At 48.5% G+C, this 21539-nt stretch overlaps 1 protein-coding gene and 1 pseudogene across 1 annotated transcript in view; both read left to right on the top strand.

Annotated features, from left to right (window-relative positions):
• SDK1 (sidekick cell adhesion molecule 1) overlaps positions 1–21539 on the top strand; it is a 536415-nt gene that overhangs the window by 265290 nt on the left and 249586 nt on the right. The window lies entirely within an intron of this gene.
• On the top strand, positions 13614–15239 carry LOC112412019 (cytosol aminopeptidase pseudogene; annotated as a pseudogene).

Genomic DNA, 21539 nt, shown 5'->3' with positions numbered 1-21539 from the left:
CGGCAGAAAGAACGCTGGCCGCGGCGCTGAGCACACCTGGAGATGGTACTCCTTCCTCGCCATGATAGGACCCGCGGAGGCGGGAGAACGCGGTGGATGTCAACAGTGACTGGGTGATGTGTGAATAGACACGTAGCCTGAGGCCTGGCAAAGAGTAGGTGCTCTGCAAGTGGTGCTCTGGGGCTGGTTCCAGGGAGATGGCACTAAATTGTTTTGACTTCAGAGTCACCCCTTAGAGCACAGGCTGTCATATACCAGCCATGTGTGTCTCAGGGGCAGCGAGGCGTGGTGGTCCGGGACACGGGCTGCGGCGTCACACAGATCTGGGTTCACCTTCCGTCCCAGCCACCTCGTAACTCGGTGACTAGGCCAACTTACTTGACTTCTCCCCTTATGTCAAGCAGGAACAATAATCCTTTCAGGATTAATCCGTTTAGGGAGCGAGTAGGCAGAAGCCCCATTTCCCACAGGACATGTGGGAGCCTGAACTTACATAAAGGTCAGTCTCGATAGCCTGGTCATTCCTAGGACTTAAGCGGGGTCCTCAGTCCTGGGCTTCAGGCCTCAGACAGGCCCCTGATCCGTCCACCGATGGCTCTCCATCGGCTCACGTTGTGCGTGAGGGGCAGGTAGGGGCTCACACCATTTTGTTCCTCAGATTTCATAGTTTGGATTTGGGAGGCTCAGAAATTGAGGTCTTGATGAACCAGGTCTGACTAAACATTATATGGAAAAGGTGATAAACATGTTGGTATTTGAGAATCTTTTAAAAAATGTATGACGTTCTAAAGCAGTCACATGACTTAGCGGAAAAAACCTTTTTTAATCCAGTAAATGTGGGTTCTTTAGTTTTTCTCCCGCTTTGTAGTTAGGTATTTTGAGGCACTCGCTTTATTGAGCACCTACTGCGTGCTAGCCGCTGTTATAAGCACCTACATGCGTTCTTTCACTTAGTCCTCACAGCAGCGCAGCCCCATTTCTCCTGTAGTAAGAGGAAGCTGGAGGGGAACAAGCTCGCCAGGGTCAGAGAGTGGGCAGCAAACCCGGAACAAGCCATAAGGCCCTTGGAGGCCAAGCGTGAGCTCTTTCTGTGACACCGTCGTTCCGCGGGCGTGTGGTGTACCAGGGCTCTGGATGAAGCTCAGCCACTGGCTGGCGCAGGAAGTGCCCCATCTGCGCCGTCTTCTGCTGTCCTGTCCAACTTGCTTGTCTGGACGTGCCTTAGGTCACTGTAGAGAGATCTGCTCGGCAGTAAAAACAGTACCCTCTAATTTCATAAGTAGATGGGATTTTGAGGTGTATTTCTTTGCAGGAATCTAGCTTCGTTTAATGTCTTTAGATGGTGGAAATCGTGGTTGTGACTGAGGCTCGTACCTGAGTTAACAAATGACTGTTCCTCACCGCAGAACTATAGCGATGACCCTTCTAAACGAACACATGCTCCGTGTGTCCTCGACTGCTGACTGCAGCTGCTGTGAGTCCTGAGGAGAAGTGTATTTAGTGACAAAAGCAGCCTAGTGTTGCAGCAGAGGGAAAAAATAGGGAATGGATGAATTCTCTTTCTATTCGCACCTTCAGAAATAGGTTAATTGTTTCAGTGACTGGCTCTGTCTTGATTAGGAAGCATTAATAGCCATTAATGATATAACTTCAAAAAGGTATAGGAAAATTAATAGAATTCCCCCCTAACATAAACTATAGTCATTATCTACTGTATCCAGAGCCATTAGGGCTGCTAGGCTAGTTGATTAAAGAGCAAGTGGATTTTTTGGTCGAATTCTCTAGATTGTTGAACAGATCTTTACTTTTTCAGTATAGAATTCCGTGTAGTTAGCTAACACTATTACTTAGTTTAAGTGCCTCAATTCTACGACTTAATTAAAAACCTTTCACAAGTTAATTTTATCAGTATATGCACATTTTATCTACATGTGCAAATATTATTTGATTATGATGATTAAACTTTTTTTTAGTAAAAAATAAAAGAAACTGCTCAAAAGTGGCCAAGAACAGTTCAGGTCCAAAACTAATCAAGCTGCAAGACAGTGTTATGAACCTTTGGTTCTACCCAGCAGCAGAAGTGGACACATTTTCTTCGGAAAGACCAATAATACAGAGAATGACGGCAGCAGCAACAGCAGATAGAAACGCAGAAACTAACACTGAAAACACCCTCAGTCTGTACCTGGGACCGGATCCCGTGCTTCACATGCACTTTCATCTTCACATTTACAGCAACCTTTGAGGCAGGAGCTATTGTTCCACTTTCCAAATGAGGAAACTAGGACTTGGAGACGGTCGGGAATGTGTCCACGTTCGCACAGCTGAGTGGGAAGCCAAGAGTTAGACTCAGGTGGGGTGTCCCTACCTACCCCCGCATGCCCTCTCAGCCACTGGGCCGGACTGCCGTGTGGAGGGTGACTTCTTTTTTTTTTTAAGTAATAATAAGTTGCTTTTATTTATTGATTTATTTATGGCTGCGTTGGGTCTTCGTTGCTGCGTGCGAGCTGTCTCTGGTTGCGGCGAGCGGGGGTTGCTCTTCATTGTGGTGCGCGGGCTTCTCATTGCGGTGGCTTCTCTTTGTTGTGGAGCACGGGCTCTAGGCGCGCAGACTTCAGTAGTTATGGCATGTGGGCTCAGTAGTTGTGGCGCACTGGCTTAGTTGTTACGCGGCATGTGGGATCTTCCCGGACCAGAGCTCGAACCTGTGTCCCCTGCTTTGGCAGGTGGATTCTTAACCACTGCGCCACCAGGGACGCCCTGACTTCTTTTAAGAAGATAAAATTTGCCTTGCTGGACCCAGCTCTGTGTCCCATCTGACGGTCTGTCTCAGTGTCATCAGGAGACATTAGATATAGCTGTCCTTGCCAGTGTCAGCTCTAGACACACAGGAGTCTTCCTCAAAGGAGTCTAAGCTGCCTTAAAAGTTTATTATGGGCTAGGAACCACTGTGTTTATCTTCACTCTTGGTCAAACTATGATCTGGGCAGAGTTGGCCTCTACTTGCACTCTTACGTGTCCTTAAAGTCCAGACTTGCCCCTGAATTCTGTCACTCGTTACTGAGACTTGATGGCGCCGTCCCTGTTGATCCTGTACACAGGCTTCAGGGTTTTATGGATGGTGACCATCTGTCCAGCCTGCATCTGCCAGATTGAACGCAGTGCCCTGCACAGACCAGACGACCCCGCCTGTGCCATCGCCCTGGCTGTTTTGTGTCCTTCTCAAACCTTTCTGCCCTTCTTTTCTGGAGACCAGCAACCAGAAGGGCATTCCAGATTTGTGCCTTAACCTACAAGGAACATACAAGCAGTGCCGTGTCTCCCCCACTCCCAGGGATGTTCTGAAGGTTAATCTCGGGATTCTGCTGGCATTTTTAGACAAGGCAGCAGAGCTGGTCTTCTAAATTCCTTTGAACGAAATGTTTATTGAAGTGTTACCTTGTGTAATGGGTTCTGTGAGGGTCTTATGGATTTGGAAGAAGGGGTCAGAGCGATTAGGGAAGATTTCAGAGGTGGGGGAATTTGATCTGGCCCTTGAAGGATGTCTGTGGAACTAGATGGCCTATGAGGTCATTCGTAGATCGGTTGGGAGGGGTGGAGGGGCGGATACGGGCCAGGAGCAGAGCAGCAGACATGGGCCAGGTGCGAGGAAACCAGCATGACCGGAGTTGAGGAGGGATGTTGGGGAGAAGTGGAGAATACAGTCGGATTATTTGGGGGGAATGGATTAGAGGGGTTCTTGGAAGCCAAGTGAATCCGTCAGGGTAGACAGAGGAACACTGCAATAAAGACAAGCTGAAGGTCTCAGGGGCCTAAACAGCACAGTTCATTTCTCACTCATGTTGCACGTACAGCAGAGGTTCCGTGTGGGAGAGGAGTCTGCTCAGACCCGGGCTGTCAAGCGTGTCACTGCTCTAAGATGTGGCGTGCCCGCAGGCTCGCTGCAGGGGCACAGGGGGTCGCACAGAGGCACTTGAATGCACCTGCTTGGAAATGACGCAGATCCCTTCCACTCACATTTCATGGGCCAAAACCAGGTATCGATACATGGCTAACTGGTACCTACACCTAACTCATTGGGAAAAGAGAAGGATCCTCCCCTTACATCTAGAAGGAGCAGAGAGCGCAACATATTATGAACCATGATAATGTCTCCCACCCAAGGTAGGGGTGTGTAGACTCAGAGCGGCAGGTCCTGGAGCAGTTATCAGGGTCTGAGTGTGACGAGCCTGGGTTCTAGGAAGATTGGCCTGAGTTCAGCATTTGAAATGACCACTCTGGCTACAGGATTTCTCAGCCTTCTCTCTGTGGGCTTTTATCTCTGCTACTTGTGTGTGACCACACCTGGGACCTCCTCGTTGGGGTTAGGATGGGGTAGGAGTTAAGAGCACAGATTCTAGTCATAAAGCCCTGGGTGTATATCCAGCTCTGTGCTGTGACATTGGGCAGGAAAGCTACCTTGTGAGTCTGTTTCCTTATCTGTCAAAATGTGAACGATAGAAATAGACCTGATAATGGACACACAGTGAGTAGCACAGTGAGTCTGGCCCGCACTAAGCAGTTGGTAAATGTGCCGTGATCCCTATAATCTCCGAAAATGTTCTGCCTCTGGGATCTTTAATTCTGTTCATGGTCATCCTTCCCTTCCACTCTTCCTGCCCTTTGTCCTCGTTACTTCGTCAATCCCTAGCTCATCTCTCCTGCCCAATTTGTTAGCCCTCTCCTAGCATCCTTTCCTTCCTCCACACCACGGTGTCCACGTTCTAATCTTTCCCGTGTGGTATCAGTCCTCTCTTGACCTTCCAGCATACCCAGATCGCTGAGGCTCAGCCCACCTTCCACCTGCTTCCTCCTCCGCAGGACTGAAGTTCCACCAGACTGGCAGCTTCTAGAATCTCTGGAGATGGCAGTGCTGCACAGAAATCCTCGGACTCACCGCACGTTTCCTCCTGCCTCTTTTCCCCAGTAGTTGTCCCAGACCTTGCGTCCTTCCACCCCCAGCAGGGCTACTTCCTGCTGAGTCACATTCATGAATACAGAGTATTTTTATATGTTTTCTTTTATGTAATTGATAAACACGGGAAAATAATCCTAATCGAAGAGTAAGACCACCTAGCACAGAGCTTCTCCAATTGAATGAGCTTACACATCACTCGGAGAGTTTAACATTTAGGTCCTGATTCGGTAGGCCCAGGTTATGGCCCAAGACACTGCCCCTCTAACCAGCTCCCAGAAGAGGTCTGTACTGCAGGTCCCAGCTCCCCTCTGAGGAGCAATGAGTTGGTTGATACGTACTGAAAACTCCCCGTGTGCTGAGAAGCGTGATCTTTTCCTTCTAACTAGTGAGAGCTCCGCTGTCAGAGCACAGGCAGCAGGACAGGCTTCACCCGGGAGCCGAGTGAGGTGGAATCTAGCTCCACCCAGACGTGCTGCTCTAGAGTCTGCTTTTGAACAGGCTCCCACATGACTTGTGTGCATATGAAGGTCTGAGAAGCACCAGTTTAGAAGATATAAATAAAAAGGTCTTAAGAATGTTTGTAAAACTGTATGTGGTTTTTTTTGGTGTTTTGGAAACTGAAAATATTGATGTCAAATTAAGCTAATGAGTGAGTGGGTTGAAATTAATTGATCAGAAAAGACACTCTGAGGAAAATAAATTCTGTACCAGGTTTAGAAGAAGAAAAGTGTGTTTATAAATGTATTTGATTTGTATTTTTATCATCATTTAGAAGGTCTTATCTATAGCCATTTCTTAGAAAAGCCTAGTTGTAAAAGAAAAATGATTCCTGCATCTGTCTTACTGAATTATTTTTATTTTTATTCCATTATTTTTCTTTATGTAAATAACAGCAGATAGGCACGCATAGTCTTATTTCTTCCTTCTCTCCTACCCCGAAAGGAGCGTGTCATATTTGCTCTTCGGCACTTTGCTTTTTCATTTAGCAGTACATCTTAGAGGTCTTTCTACATCAGTCTATAAAGAGCTTCCTCGGCGTTTTTTACTGCCGGGTAGCATCCAACAGTGTGGATGTACCCCATTAACATTTTGCTTTTCCAAATGATATTTAAAAGGCCTTTCAGAACAATAACCAACACTCATAAGTGGGAGCAAGTTACTAACCCTATGTTAAATTTCTACATCTTTCTAAAAACTGATTCCTTCCAGGTAACCACCACATGTTTCGATTGGGGTTATTTTAGGCTAATGTGTCTTTCCCAAGCAGTACTTAATTTTCAAAACAAAGAAAGAAAGGGAGCGTTTGTCATCTGAGGGACTTCTAAAGGACTCAACCGAAGGTCCCACTTTGGGGGGAAGTAATTTGGGGGAAGATTCTTGCCTCTATCCAGGCATGTGGGGTGGATTCTGAGTTCCTTAAGCTCCCCTCTGCCTTCCTCGGTGAGTGCCACCCACATCTGTGTGCTGACTGATCCCGTGCTGGTTAGAGGGAACACTGTCGTAGCTCCAGTTCCGTTCTGTCTCCCCCTCTGTGCAAGCTTGTGGGGGCATTTCACTGCCAGTAAATGAGCAGTTCCATGGATTGACCAGACACCAAGGTAGATTTTTAAATAAACAGATGGATCGTCTTATTGGACGCTTTGGGAGAGGTTTGGTGGAAGTGCCTGTTGTTTAAAGATTTGCCATAATTACTTTTGGATCTCCTATAAGTTCTCTATAAATCTGTTATTCGTGCTGTCACGCAGGAAGCTGAGTGGCCATGCTGCTTTACAACTACAACAGACTGCTGAGCGTGTGAAACACGCTAAGTGCTTACGTGTTTGAATTGATACTTTACACTGTCCAGACTTGCTGCGTAATCATCAACCTTCCACGGTTTGAATAGGCCCACAATGACCAGCTTCTTTCTCAGTATATTTGAACAATCCCATACATGGGATTAGGAGTTTATTTTTTATTCACCTGCCTTCCAGGTTATGTGAACAGACGTCTTATGTTTCTACCAGCAGCACACTCCCCTCTCATAACACCTGCAATAATTAATTTTAAGTATATGTCTTAAGCGGGATCTTAGCTGTGTTTGGTAGGCTTAATTCTTTATATACACAGCTTCTGCTCTTTATATACTCTCCCTCTTTCTGTCGTCAACCTCAGATTTATTGTCGGTGTTGATTTTAGACCAAAATATAAATGAGATTGTGTTGACATTTAAAAAAAAGAAACAAACTTGCTTCCTAGCAGATTGAGTAGGGGAGCAGTTGGCTTAAATAGATAACCTCGGGTCATATCAGAAAATGCCTTGTTCTTGCTGAGGACTCTCTTCTTGCACTGTGGGACTGACTTTATTCATTTAAAGGAAGCTAGGGCAGACAGGAAAAGAAATATTTTCTTCTCTTAAGATTTCCTGATTTCTTTGTACCTCTGTTGTGACACCCAAGGGTAATTCTGATATAGCAACGCTAACAAAAAGAAAAGAGATGGGAAAGCAGAAGGGGAGATTCCTCCACAGTTACGAGCTCTCATCCGTCACTATCGAAGCCTCCCTGTGCCCCGGCTCATTCTGTGGTCTTGTCTGCTGTGCTCCCCATCAAGGACAATGACCCACCTAATTTCCAGAGATAGGGGAGAGAGAGCGCACACATGAGCAGGAGTGAGAGGGAGAGAGAGTTAGACCAAGAAACAAGCCAAGACCCCCACTCCTGTCTCACTTGTGCGCTCAGATTGTGTGTGGCGCTGCTCTCTGGCTGGATGTCCCCAGCCTATTTATTCTTCTTGGGGCCAGCGCTCTCCAGTCAGAATGATGAATCTCCAAATAGGCCGAGCCCAGAACCTGCGCTGGTGCGTTGGGAGCGGTCAGCCCCGCCATGTTGGTAGAGATACAGCCCTGCCTGGCCCACCTAGAGATGAGCTGGGGTAAAGTCCCCACTCCATCCTCCAGAGAGAAATGCTCCTTGATCCTAACGTTAGGAAACAGAATACGGTTCTATTCCTAGAATTAGCTTGGAATGAATATGGTTGATGGACATGGCTGTCCATCAGGTTGTTTACTTACCGTTTATTGTTTTGGAACGTGTAGTACTCTGGGTTGCTCTGTGCCGGTTAGGACACCTGCAAGATTTCCTGCCTCAGATTTGCTCTCTTCTAAGATGAAATAAATACGAAATTGATTACCTAAAAACACAGCAGAGGAAGTGTTCATCAATATATTCGTATGGACATTTGCATTTAAGGTGGGAACGCCGAAGAAAATGCCACACGATGGATAAAATATTTCTCCAGTGCTGGGTATAACCACCTTGCGGCATTGCAGTTTTATGAAACACTAAATATGTAAGTGAGAGGTTTTATTGGTCTTGGATTTCTCATTTGAGAAGCTCTGGTTTTATTTAGGATATCAGTCTTACATGAAAAAATAAAAAGGTCATCTGTTGGTCTGTGGGGTGCCCCTTCTGGGAAGGAGCTGAAACAATGAGAAACCTGTTTCTCAAGCTATTGGCCCCTCAGCTCTTTGTGTTTTCACATGGCTGGGGGAGCTGTAAAATACAAAGCTTTCAGTTTTATGTTGTTCTGGTCAAACAAAGTCTTCCAAAAGTAACAGCCCTGGGAGTGTTCACCTGCGGTCTGGCTTCCCGAGCCGGCGTCTTTATAACTAGACCATGAATTTACTCTCAGCTTCAGTTGCCATAATTTCCAGTCTGTGAGTTGAACAATGGTATCTGTAGCAAGGAAAATAACTTCAATTTAGTCTGGTTTTCTAAAGATCTTTATTGTATTTTAAGGAGAGGGGCACAACTGTGGTTTTCCTGATATATTCTGCTTAACATACTGTGGCCCCTTTCTCTCTTATTTATCTCCTTTTTTTTCTCTTTTCTTTCTCTCATGTGCTCACAGCGTTTGTTAAGATAATTTTCTGTTTTCTCCAGGGACTCAGGATTGCATTTCTTTGTTCTTGGTTTTACCTGTGAGACACTTTCCTAGTTACCGATTCCGTTTGTGATTCGTGCTATGTGAAGACAGTCTGATCTTCAGCAGGGTTTGAGCCTGACAGAGGGTCATAAACACGTGTCAGGAGCAGAGCTGTGCCGCTCTCCAGAAACTTACATGCAAAACTCTCGTCTTGGGAAGAGATTTGATTATTTTAGGAACAGACATTGGTGTCTGTTTGGAAATTCGATTTGGCAAGCATCTGTTAGGCACTGACTTTGCCAGAGGCTCTGAAGGCTAAGGGTCGCACACCTTAAGGAGATTACAGTGGGTGGGGCAGATGTGTGCTTGTACATATGCCCTGGTCTGAAGGAGACCAAGGTTTGTCTCACTTTCCCCCAGAAGCAGAGCGTGTGAGTTCAGTGAAAATGTTTATTTAGAGGTGGTCCCAGGAACCATGGGCAAAGGAGTGGGCCAAGGAGACAGAGAAGGGAAAGGCACCAGTGCAGGTACATCAGTGAGTGAGCCCATCCCCTCAGTGAACATCTGTCCTGGGTCCCCCAGGAGCCTCAGGGAGACTGGCTGGAAGCCACTGTAGTGTCGCTGACTGAGGGAGAAACTGCAGGGATTTATTCATCAGCTCCCGTGCTTTATTCCTTGAGAACGACTTCCAGGGACGTTAACGTCCAGGCATGCAGGCTTATCTCTCCACCTCACCCTTGTAGGCCAGTCATACCCCTGGCCAGAGAATGACCTCAGATAGGAACTGGCAGGTGTTTGCAGAAAGTCGTGGGTTTGTAAGTAAGCGGCAAGTGACAGAGACTGTGGGCAGGGCATGGGCAACACCAGCTCCAGAGCGATACTAACCAAGCGTGAAAAGTGCACTGCGTGCCTTACACCGCGTACCCCAGGTCCAGGGTCAGAGTGGGTCAAAGGACCTACAGCTGAGACTGAGAACTGTCGGACTCCTTGAAGAAAACATAGGGGGGAAAGCTTGATGACATTGGATTTGTCAGTGATTTCTTAGATATGACACCAAAATCACAGGCAAAGAAAAAATAGATGAATTGGACTTCATCAAAATTAAACACTTTTGCACATCAAAGGACACTATCAACAGAGTGAAAAGGCAACCCATGGAATAGGGGGAAGTACTTGTAAATCCTACACCTGATAAGGGATTAATGTTCAGAAAATATAAAGGACTCCTGCAACTCAACAACCAAACAAACAACCTGATTTAAGAACTGAGCAAAGGGGCTTCCCCGGTGGCGCAGTGGTTGAGAGTCCGCCTGCCGATGCAGGGGACACGGGTTCGTGCCCCGGTCCGGGAAGATCCCACAGGCCGTGGAGCGGCTGGGCCCGTGAGCCATGGCCGCTGAGCCTGCGCGTCCGGAGCCTGTGCTCCGCAACGGGAGAGGCCACAGCAGTGAGAGGCCCATGTACCACAAAAAAAAAAAAAAAAAAAAAAACTGAGCAAAGGACTGGAATAGATGTTTCTCCAAAGATGATACACAAATGGCTAATTGAGCACATGGGAAAATGCTCTACTTCACTAATCAGTGGGGAAATCAAATCAAATGATACACCACTCCCACCCATTAGGACGGCTACTTTGAAAACAATCTAAACAAAGAGAAAACAACAAGTGTTGGTGAGGGTGTGGAGAAGTTGGAACTCTTTTTTACCTTGCTGGTGGGAGTGTATAATTGCACGGCCATTGTGGAAAATGGTATGATGTGTCCTTAAACACTTAATCGCAGAATTACCATCTGATTCAGCAGTTCTACTTCTGGACATATACCCAAAAGAACTGAAAACAGAGACTGGAACAGATACTCACACACCCATGTTCATAACAGCAGTATTCACAACAGCCAAAAGGCGGAAGCAACCACCTGTCTATCCGCAGATGAATGGATAAATGAAATGTGGTCCGTCCGTACAATGGACCATTATTCAGCCTTAAAAAAGAATGAAATTCTGATCCGTGTTACCACATACATGAACCTTGAAGGCATTACGCTCTGTGAACTGAGCCAGTCGTGAAAGAACAAATCCTGTGTGATTCCATTTACGTGAGGTACCTGGAGTCAAACTCGCAGATACTGTGTGATTCCATTTACTGAGGTACCTGGAGTCAAACTCGCAGATACTGTGTGATTCCATTTACTGAGGTACCTGGAGTCAAACTCGCAGAGACAGAGAGCAGGAGAGGGGGCGGGGGCTGGGGAGGAAGGAATGAGGAGCAGGTGTCTAACGGGGACGGAGTCTCAGTTTCGGGTGATGAAGTTCTGGAAAGGGATGCTGGTGACGGTTGCACTACGGTGTAAATGGAAGCCACGGTACAGTGCACTTAAAAATGGTTAAAATGGTAAATTTCATGTTACGTATATTTAGCCACAATTTTTAAAAAGCATGCAGCAGGTACCGAGAGGGAAGGGCACTTTAACTGAGGGCCTGGGAAGCCTTCCTGGAGGAGGTGGCATGCTCCCTGGCCCCGATGGATGGGTGGACTTCGGCAGGCTGCAGTGCAGGCGGTGGGTAGGAATGGGGAAAGTTGTCGCAGGCGGAGGCGCTCAGGTCAGAGGAGGGCGGCTGGGGTGTTTCAGAGAGCGCCTGCCACGCGGCGGGTGAAGCACGGGAAGCCAAGCCCTGCTCTCCGTGTTCAGTCAACAGATACTTACTGGATACCTGCTGTGCACGAGGCACTGTGCAGGCCTGGAGAGAGTGGCTAAAACAGAACAGACGAAAGTGCCTGTGCTCCTGGTCTCCTGCGGGGAGAGACAGACACAAACCAAACAAGCATAGTGAGTGGAGGGTCCCGTGGAGCGCGGAGCAAGGGGAAGAGCTCGGCTGGGAGGGGTGGGCTCGCCATTGTCAGAGGGGCCCCCAGCCTGCGGAGGCAGAGGGCCCCCGTCAGTGTAGCTCCGGTCCTCCAAACGATGGCTTTATGGTCACTAAAGAAACCAGATGTGGTTTTGATTTCTCTGCTCGAGGTTGCTCAAGGCGGTGGTGTTCTTCCTGCAGATCTACCAACCTCTAAATACTTTGTGTCTCATGGGAACTTTGAGAAAAACTTTTTCCTTGGAACTCCTCCAGCTGCGGCTGGAAGGGACCAAGGCTTCAGAGGGCCCTGCCAAGGGGTCCTGCAGTTCCCCATTGTCCTTGCTAATAGCCTCAGATGGGCATCAGTTGCCCCGGTGGGCTTGGGCTCCACGCCCAGGTTGGCATGTTTGGCAAAATTATTCAAGGGCATTTCTCACTGAAGCTAAAAGTGATCTGCTGTTGTGCCTAGGTACCTTCTCAATAATTTCAGTAGGCCGTTTGGGAAATTGACCTAACTTCCTGAAGAACGCCCTCTTACTTCCCTGTCCCACCCAAACTACACATGGCACCAGTTTCTCTGTTGGTCGTGGTTGTTTTGCATTAAACGGTAGGTTCTGCATTTATATGCTTAAATGGAAAGCTGCTGTCTCTGTACGTTTGGATCACTCCAGGGTCCAACCATGCAGTTCCTAAATCCACACTCCTGTTCTGTGTTTTACCAATAAATAAATAAACGAATAAGCCTGCTGCAGAGTTGCCTTTTATCACCTTCATTTTTCTCTGCTGATGAAAATACATTCTTTGTAACGTTCCATTGATTTCCAAATGTGCAAGTTTTCAAACATGTTATAAATGAGAAGAAAAGAAACTGCTGGATCGTTTGTCAAGCTGTCACATTATTTTATTTATCCTCTCTTGTCAATAGAAAAGTCCAGAAGTGTATTGAGATAAAAATGGCAGTACACGTAAAGATAAAATTGTAAATGGGGTATACGGCTGTATTCCCTCCCACTGTTGTACAGTAAACAAGAAGTGAGTTGGCCGGTGCAGACCCTCCTCGCAGGGAGCAGCAGGGCTTCTGTGACTGGGCTCGTCCAGCGGCACTGCCCAGCGCCTTCGCGGCTGTGAGCGGGTTCTCGCTAAGGAGCGATTAAGGGCACAGCATTTAGAAGGATAGGAGAGTCTTCTTCAGCAGCTCCACACACAAGGGATTATTAACGCAGAAATTTACACGCCTGCTTCGCCCGTTCAGGAGCTGGGGGGGCAGAAACTAAAAAGTGAGTTTGGGGAAAGTGAAAGGTGGGAGGAACTTTCTATTTAGTGAACAAGGTTTTTCCAATCAGGAGAAAATTCATGCTGTTCATTTCACTTTTCACAATCAAGTGCGTCTTAAAATTGCCCAGGTTCTGCCTTGAGAAACTCACCTCTCGGAATCTGAGGGAATGACCTGGTTTGCCTGTTGCCTATACACCTTTTACTGTAGCTCTTGTTAACAACAAAAAAATAATAATTTCTATGGGTTCTTGGAGATTATATATATAATACACACACACACACACATATCTCTCCTAGTCTCTTAAAACGTATGTGCCCTGGAGGGTTCAGCTCTACAGGATTTGAGCTATCAAGACGCCAGCTCCCATGGTGGCAAGCGATCACACACACCTGTTGAGATGCTTTTGCAGGCAGGAGAGCACTTAATCCCTTTGCCAGGCCGTTTTAATAATGCCGAGAAAGATGACAGACTCCGAGGGTTTGCAAAAGCAACTGATGAATGGAAGAGCCACTTGAGCCCAACCACCGCCCCCCGCCCACGAAAGCCGGGCTCCCAGGCGCGCACTCGCCCTCCTTGCGCCACGTGCTTGGTGGAGGGCGGTGCCGGGGGGCCGAGCCGAAAAGATAGATGCCCTTGCTGCCTCTTCCGGCTGCCGCGAGAGTCGCCCGTCCGACATCTGAGCGGGAAGCACTTCTGGGGACCCGGTCCAGCCGCCGCAGACAAGACGAAGGGCCTTGTTTTAGGAATCTGTGGCAAAGAAAAAGAAGATGATGTCCCCCGATTTACAAGCGCAGGAGAGAATTTTAATAAATTGGTATCTGGAAAGCTGAGAGAGATCTTGAACATATCTGGACCACCCCTGAAGGCAGGCAAAACCCAAACCGTTTATGGTCTGCCTGAGGGCTTCTCCAGCATGGTGGTGGTTGGCCTCGGCAAAAAGACGGCAAAAAGATGGCCGGAGTTGATGACCAGGAAAACTGGCACGAAGCCAAAGAAAACATCAGAGCCGCTGTTGCAGCGGGGTGCAGACAGGTTCAGGACCCGGAGGTCCCGTCCGTGGAGGTGGACCCCTGCGGAGACGCCCATGTGTGAGGAGTGGTGCCTGGGCTCTATGAGTATGACGACCTGAAGCAGAAAAAGAAGGTGGCCGTGTCAGTGACGCTCCATGGAAGCGGGTATCAGGAGGCCCGGCAAAGGGGAGTCCTCTTTGCTTCTGGGCAGAACCTGGCGTGCCACTTGGTGGAGACGCCCGCCAATGAGATGATGCCAACCAGATGTTCCGGAATTACTGAGAAGAATCTCAAAAGTGCTAGTAGTAAAACAGACGTCCACATCAGACCCAAGCCTTGGATTGAGGAACAGGAAATGGGATCATTCCTCAGTGTGGCCAAAGGGTCCGAAGAGCCTCCAGTCTTCCTGGAAATTCACTACAAAGGCAATGCAAGTGAACCTCCTTTGGTGTTTGTTGGGAAGGGGGTTACCTTCGACAGTGGTGGGATCTCCCTCAAGGCTGCTGCAAACATGGACCTCATGAGGGCTGACATGGGAGGAGCCGCCACTATCTGTTCAGCCATCGTGTCTGCTGCCAAGCTCGACCTGCCCTTCAGCGTCCTAGGTTTGGCCCCTCTTTGTGAAAATATGCCCAGCGGGAAGGCCAACGAGCCTGGGGATGTTGTTAGAGCCAAGAACGGGAAGACCATACAGGTGGATAACACTGATGCTGAGGGGAGACTCATCCTGGCCGATGTGCTCTGCTACACGCACACTTTTAACCCAAAGGTCGTCATCAGTGCCGCCACCCTGACAGGTGCCATGGATGTAGCTTTGGGGTCCGGTGCCCCTGGGGTCTTTACCAGTTCTTCCTGGCTGTGGAACGAACTATTTGCGGCCAGCATGGAAACGGGAGACCGTGTCTGGAGGATGCCTGTCTTTGAACCTTACACAACAGAGACTGTACGTTGCCGACTTGCTGATGTTAATAGCATTGGGAAATACAGATCTGCAGCAGCATGTACGGCTGCAGCATTTCGGAAAGCATTTGTGACTGTCCTAAGTGGGCGCATGTAGACACAGCAGGTGTGATGACCAACAAAGATGGTTCCTCATCTGTGCAAAGGCATGGCTGGGAGGCCCGCGAGGACCCTGATCGAGTTCCTGCTTCGGTTCCGTCAAGACAGCACTCAGTTCACATGCTCTAAAATGCCTTCCTTCTTTCTTAAACGGGCAGTAGAGCTTCAGAATACTTTTGAATGAATAGATCAAAATCTCTTAAGGGAAACAAAGGACGGTATTTAAAAACATAGAACAAAATGAAATTTGTATGCCTTGATTGGATTTTCACTTTATGCAGAGGTTTATAAAGGTAAAGCTAATATCTTGCCTGGCAAAGATTTTTAAGATATTCTATCTTAAGTGAATAATGATGATTTTTTAAAAGCTGCCTAATCACTTTTCAGAGTATTTGTTTGTAACTGAGGAGCAAAATTCTATTTCAGATTTGTGATGCTGGGAATAATGAACAAACTAAAAGTCGCTATGCAGTTGTCAGAAACAATAAATCTAACTTTTTGTGCTCCCTGGTGTGGCTCTGATATTTACTTATATATTATTATAAACCCAGTGATGCTATATAATATAACTTGTCTCTTCTGGCTGTGTTATATGAACTAAGTAATTAAGTTGGGTCTCAATGTTAATAATCACTTTGGGGCACTCAGTGATGAGCTTGAGTAGGTGAGGCAGTACTATTATCCCCACATTACAGGTGAGGAAAAGGAGGCACAAGAGAGGGTTAGTAACATGCCTACGATGTCACCAAGCTAATAAGTGGGAGAGCAGAAAAGCTTTCTTTTTTTGTTAATAAATTTATTTATTAAAAAAGAAGAAAGAAAGAAGAGAAAAGCCACTTGATTTTCTTCAAGTAAAGTGTCTTGGAGCTGTTTTCACCCATCCCCCAAAAGGGCACGAATGTACCTTGCTGTGCATGGAAGAAGGTCAAGAATCGTAAGAGACTGACCAATTCAATTGTGCTTTTTATGGCCAGAAAGCGGCTGAGAATGGCCCCAGGCAGCCTGTTTGCAGAAGCTGAGCTATAGAACCGAACAGAAGAGTGGCTCGAGCTCTGCAGTGTCTACTAGTGTGCTCCGTGGCACAATGAAACGCTTTTTGGGGAAGGTCAGGATTTTTACTTACATATAGCTCCGCCTTCCTTAGTAATTGTCCTGCGAGGGAAACTCAAAGATTCATCTTCAGAAACTGAGCGGAAGCAGCCTTGATAGTCCGTGTGAAAATTCCTGTTCATTTGGAAGGAACAACAGCTTCTCTTTCCTTAGTGTCATCATGTCTTTCTCCTCCTTCTTCCGCTGCCCCGACCGCCAATTGTCCCGTCCATGTGCACTTCCTGTGCCTGCCCTTTAAGGCTGCAGCCGCCTGGGGGCCCCTCCAAGCCCTGTCTTCCGTGTTCATCCCCGAGCTCTCGTGCCGCTGACCAGCCAGTGCCCCTGCCCACGTGGACACCCCCAGGCCTCCTTGTCCGCCGGCTTCACGTGCCCACATCATCACCCCAACCCTTCTCGCTCCTGAGCTTTCACTCTTACGAGCTGCTCCGCCATCCACCCAAACCACTCGAGCCAGAAGCCGGGAGAGCTTCCGTGCGCACACCCAGCTGCCGTCGGCCCCTCTTCTCCCCCCACCGACGCCCGCAACAGCCCCGCACGGTCTCCGTCACCACTTTCCTCCTCAGGAGCCTTCAGTGGCTCTCCATTCCCTACTGGATAAAGTCCAAACTTGGTAGCATGGCCCCCCTCCCCTGACAGCCTCCTCTGGGGTCACCCCCAGGCCCCAGTTTCCCCTCAACCTTCAAGAACCACTTGACAGTTTTCCAAACAAGCCAACCCGGTTTCCACTTTCTTTTTCCCCTGTTCCTGGAATGCCTTTCCTTCCCTCCTCTGCCTGGTGAATACTGTCCATCTTCCAAGGGCCGGGCTCAAGCCCTTCCTAATTCCCCTGGAAGAATCAATCTCGCAGCACTCCCGACCCCGCATCCTGCCGCGTCCCTCCCCTCGGCTCTCCTGACCCCACCACCAGCTGCTTGTTCTTCTGACGTGACTCTCTCCCTCTGCTAAACCCAGACCTCCTTGACATCGCTGACCTCTGACCCCCTGCAGTTAACTCTCATATTCCCCACGCTCGCACAGTGCCTGGAAATAAGAGGTACTTGCTACTGTCGTTTTCATCCTGTAGCGATAAAGGGCGGATAATAATAACCAGCCGTGCTCTGTTTGGACAAGACTTAATTCTTCCTTCAACAAGCGCTCACAGAAGGGCTCTTATAGCCCAGGCATTTGCTCCGTGCAAAGATGAACAACACATCCGCCCCTCCTTATTCCAGAAGGTGGACAGATCTCCCCGCAAATCGGGACACTGCAGTGAGGTGAGAGCTGGCACCAAAGGTGCCAGAGGAGCCCGGCACCCGTGGCCCTGGCTCGAGACGGGTCACTTCTTGCTCTGCCCAGATAGCCAGTTGCCTTAACTTTAAAGCATGTCTGTAATTGTTTACGTCATCTGGTCACTGCAACCAATAAATATTATCATTATTGGATGTTGAAAAAAGCTTTCAGAAAACACCGAGGAACCTATAGCTCAGCGCTGAGGGCTTTCCTAAGGCCTTTTACTCCCGTGTGTGTTCTCAACCTTATTTTTCTCTTTTGTTCCTACAAGTTTTAGACCACTTGTTTTGGAGCAGCAACATTTGGAGGTTTCGAAAGGTCCTGGAGGCGCCATTAGCTGCTGCTTCTGGACGGGACCCTCTTTTGAACTAAGTGAGAACCCTGTAGATCTGGACCCACTAGGAACTGGAGAGCCGAGGTTCTTTGGAGTCTTGGGGGCCGTGGCCTTTGCCGCCGCCCCGTCTTTCCCGGAACGGGGTTGCCCCTGGTTGAATACGTGTGCCCGTGTGGTTGGCTCATCTTGCACGTTTGTGTGTCTCCGGGCAGATGTGCCTCAGCATCTCCCGGTGGAGGTGGCCTTTGAGCTCGTTATTTTCCGGGCGGCCAGGGCGACACCCGGCTCTGCGGAGGGAACAGAGCGGGGAGCCGCAGCCTCGCCGGTTTGGCCGCGAAGATCCCTTGAGGCGCGTGGCCGGTAGCGCTCGCCTAGGAAGCCGGACGGGCAAGATGACGGTTCTGACAGAGGAAGCCCAAACGAGGGATTTGCTTTCTCAGATGTTCTGGAAAATTCCACTTTCAGGGCATAGGCTCTTTTTTTGAAAGAAACAGGCTGTGTTTTGAGTGAGCTGTGGAGACCTTCATGAGGAGGCGTGTGGGGACATGTGGGCCCCAAGCCTGCAGGCGGGCTCGCTCCTCCCTGGCCACGAGCAGGGCTGCGGGCCTTCCCTCGAGGTCCAGCACCCCGCAGCCTCACATCCAGGGCGCACGGGCCTTCACGGGCCTTCAGAGCGTCTGCGGGGAGGCCGTCCTGGCAGAGAGACGGGAAGCCCTGGGGCAGAGCAGGCACTGAGGGCCTCAGTCTCCCCTTCACCGCGGTGCTGCGGCCTCGAGTTCCGAAGCACGTCCTGTGTGCCACACGCCGTCTGATGTGTGTCGTGTAACATACAAACATACGTCGAAAGTGAGAGTGTCAAAGTATACTCCTGTTTTGAATGGCCCTGTGAGACGGCATCATTTTACAATTAGGAAGATAAGGCTCTGAGAAGTTGAGTAACTTGCTTCCCGCTGGGAGCCAGGGTATTTCCACTGGATTCTAAATGCAGTTCTCTTCCTCCCAACCCCCAGGCTCCTGCCGTCACTTGGTTGAGCTCCTGTGTCCTCCTTTGCCCACCTCTGTCTCCAGAACTTGACTTTCTGACTCTGTACCCAGATGACCGCGGGGCTGGCCCCTTCCTTCCAGGTCTCGGTCACCACCTCCCGCCTGTCCCTGTGCTTCTGACCCTGGGTCCAGGTGACATGCCCTTTATCCTTAATGCTGCTGTCCCACCACCGGCACTGTCTTGATTGCAGGGAAGCAGGCTGGGTGCCATTCATCCTACTTTATCTGCAGTAATTCCACAGCTTAGCAGTTCTGGTAGACTTTGAACTTTTTTTTTTTTTTTTCTGTCAGAGAAATTTGATATGCTTTAAGTATACTTTTTAATTAAATGTAAGCTGGACAGCTCCTCTCTACTCAGCCTCTCCAGTGATTAAGGGGTTCATGTGGGAGAAACTGACTAGGAGTAGACCCCATTTCCCTCTGCCTGGAGCCTTTCTTCCCAGAACTACAAAGCACTCGCCTTTCTGCCTTTGAAGCTACCTAGCACCCACTGTTGCTGACCTCGGCAGAAATCCTCTTTTGCTTCGATGTCTGCACCTCCCAACCACCTAAACCAACCTGGGAAATGCTCAGTTGAAAACGCTACAGTAAAGTCTCAATTAAGGAAATGCTCGGGGGAAGGAGTGTTCTAGTTAATTTAATTTCTGGTTAACTGAGCACAACCAAAGTTTTTATTAGGAGGAAACATCGTTATATAAAAGAAAGCTTATGAACTTTGGATGAAGACATTCCTCTATTTAAAACCCATTCTCTACCGTGTTTAGTCATGTGACTTTGACTAAAAGGGGGATGCTAATAGCTATAAAAGGGGGATGCTAATGGCTGTCTTATAAAAGGGGGATGCTAATAGCTATCTTAATAGCTTGTTGTTAGACGAAATTGGGCAACATTTGTAAATGTAAACACGAGCGGCTGTGTGGGAACTTGGTGAAGTACAGTTTCCCTCCCACTTCCCATTTTGTTTTCGTTCTTCTTAGAAATAATTCTTAATACATTGGCATGTGGTATTTTAAAAACGTTTTTTAATGCGGAACCCTGAAGGAGAGGGTAATTTTCCTGGTGGTGGTAGTAGTGGCTCATTATTATAGAATATTTATGAAAAATTAACCAATCATTGAGTATTTGTTCAGTGATTATTATATCTTAGACACCGTGAGAGTACCAGAAAGAGGTCGTTTTATTCTTTTAAAAATGCCCAGATAGTCTTCTTTGCATTTCTCTTCTAAAAATTGAACGTGGGAAAAAAATTGGTAGAAAAGTCAGCTTGGCAGGTTAAAAATACACATCCATGACTTCCTCTCACTTAAAAAAGAAGTAAAAACCCACTAAAATGTGTAAGGTCGGATCTTAACAAACGGCACCGTGAAACAGAGGAAACCTTTAAGTGAGCTTTATTAGGGAGCGCTCCCGGGCGAGGTTCACTGGTCCGAGAGAAAGGGGCCAGAGAAGTCGCACCCGGGCGAGGGTTGGGCAAGACTTTATAGGGGAAGAAGGGAAAGGGGTGTGGGTGAATCTGGGAGGGCGCAGGGTATTCCTTATTTGGTGGTCTTTTTGGGTATCCTGGGGGACCGTTAGTCCCGCCCCTCGAAAGGCGGGAAGGCTGGGCTGGGTTCAAAGTCCCCAGGTCAGTTCCTGGAACTGGGTGGTCCGGATGTCTCCAGGGCAGTTTCTGGAACTGGGTGGTCCGGAGAATTTCGGTCTGATGCAACCTGTGAATCTGATTGTGTTCCCCTGCCTCGGGCCAGTTGGCCTTACAAAATGCAGTACAGGAGAAGAGACGGAGGTCCACAGGACAAGAAGGCGCTGTTAGTGACTGAGAGATGAAACAAGGGTCTGGATGGAGGAATGATTAGCATGGGGGTGGGTGGAGGAGGTCTCGGCTTGGGGAGCGGCCTTGGCCACCGTGGGACTAGTTATGACCCAGAGCTAGAGCCGGGGTAGTTAAAGGTTTGTGTCTGGGACAGTCTGCTGCCTACCTCCCACTGTAGAGTACTCGGCAGCTAAGGCGAGTAGACAGACAGACAGATAGACAGGTAAGGACACACACACCCGCCCCCCCCATCAGAATGAATGGCCCCAGAGGAAAGAGCCCTGCACTGTGGGGTTCAGGGTCCCTTCGGGACAACACTGAACTTCCCGCCTGATGGAGGCAAAGTTGCCCACTGACAAGTTAAAAGTCACATTTGGGGGAGGGGGTGGGTTGTCACACTGTCCTTGCTACCGAGAGATGTGGATTCTGGGAGCTTACATAAAAGTTTACTGAAATGTTAAGTTTCAGTAGAAAAGGCACAGACTCCTCAATCACAAGACCTTGCTTTGGTCTTCCTGTTGTAGTTTCCATAAGTCAAGGGCACTTTGCCGGCATGTGTGTACCTTGTGTGTGTGTTAGAAATGCACGTTTTAGGAACCGTCACATTTTATGTGCATCTCTGGGACCTACTTCTCCAAGCGTCATGTGTGATTCACGCATCACCAGAAAGAACAAAGTGGTCGGGTTTGAGGGCAGGCTGACATTTACCAGTCCCGAGTCGAGCTGCTCGCTCGACTTGTCCTGTCGACCCCATGGGTGAGGGTCCTTGAAATCAGGTAACGGTCTGGGCCACGAGAGCAATACAGGCAGAAGTTGCTTTTCCGTATGAATCACAATTACGAACGACTTCCTCTTTCTCGGGGCGGCTGGAATCTCCGCGCGCAACCTCCAGTTCGCTCGTCCCCGGGGCTGTGAAC

The sequence above is a fragment of the Neophocaena asiaeorientalis genome, unplaced genomic scaffold, assembly GCF_003031525.2.
Source record: "Neophocaena asiaeorientalis asiaeorientalis breed wild unplaced genomic scaffold, Neophocaena_asiaeorientalis_V1.1 scaffold223, whole genome shotgun sequence".
In the NCBI taxonomy this organism is placed as follows: Eukaryota; Metazoa; Chordata; class Mammalia; order Artiodactyla; family Phocoenidae; genus Neophocaena; species Neophocaena asiaeorientalis.
This window is presented reverse-complemented; position numbering and strand designations above follow the sequence as displayed.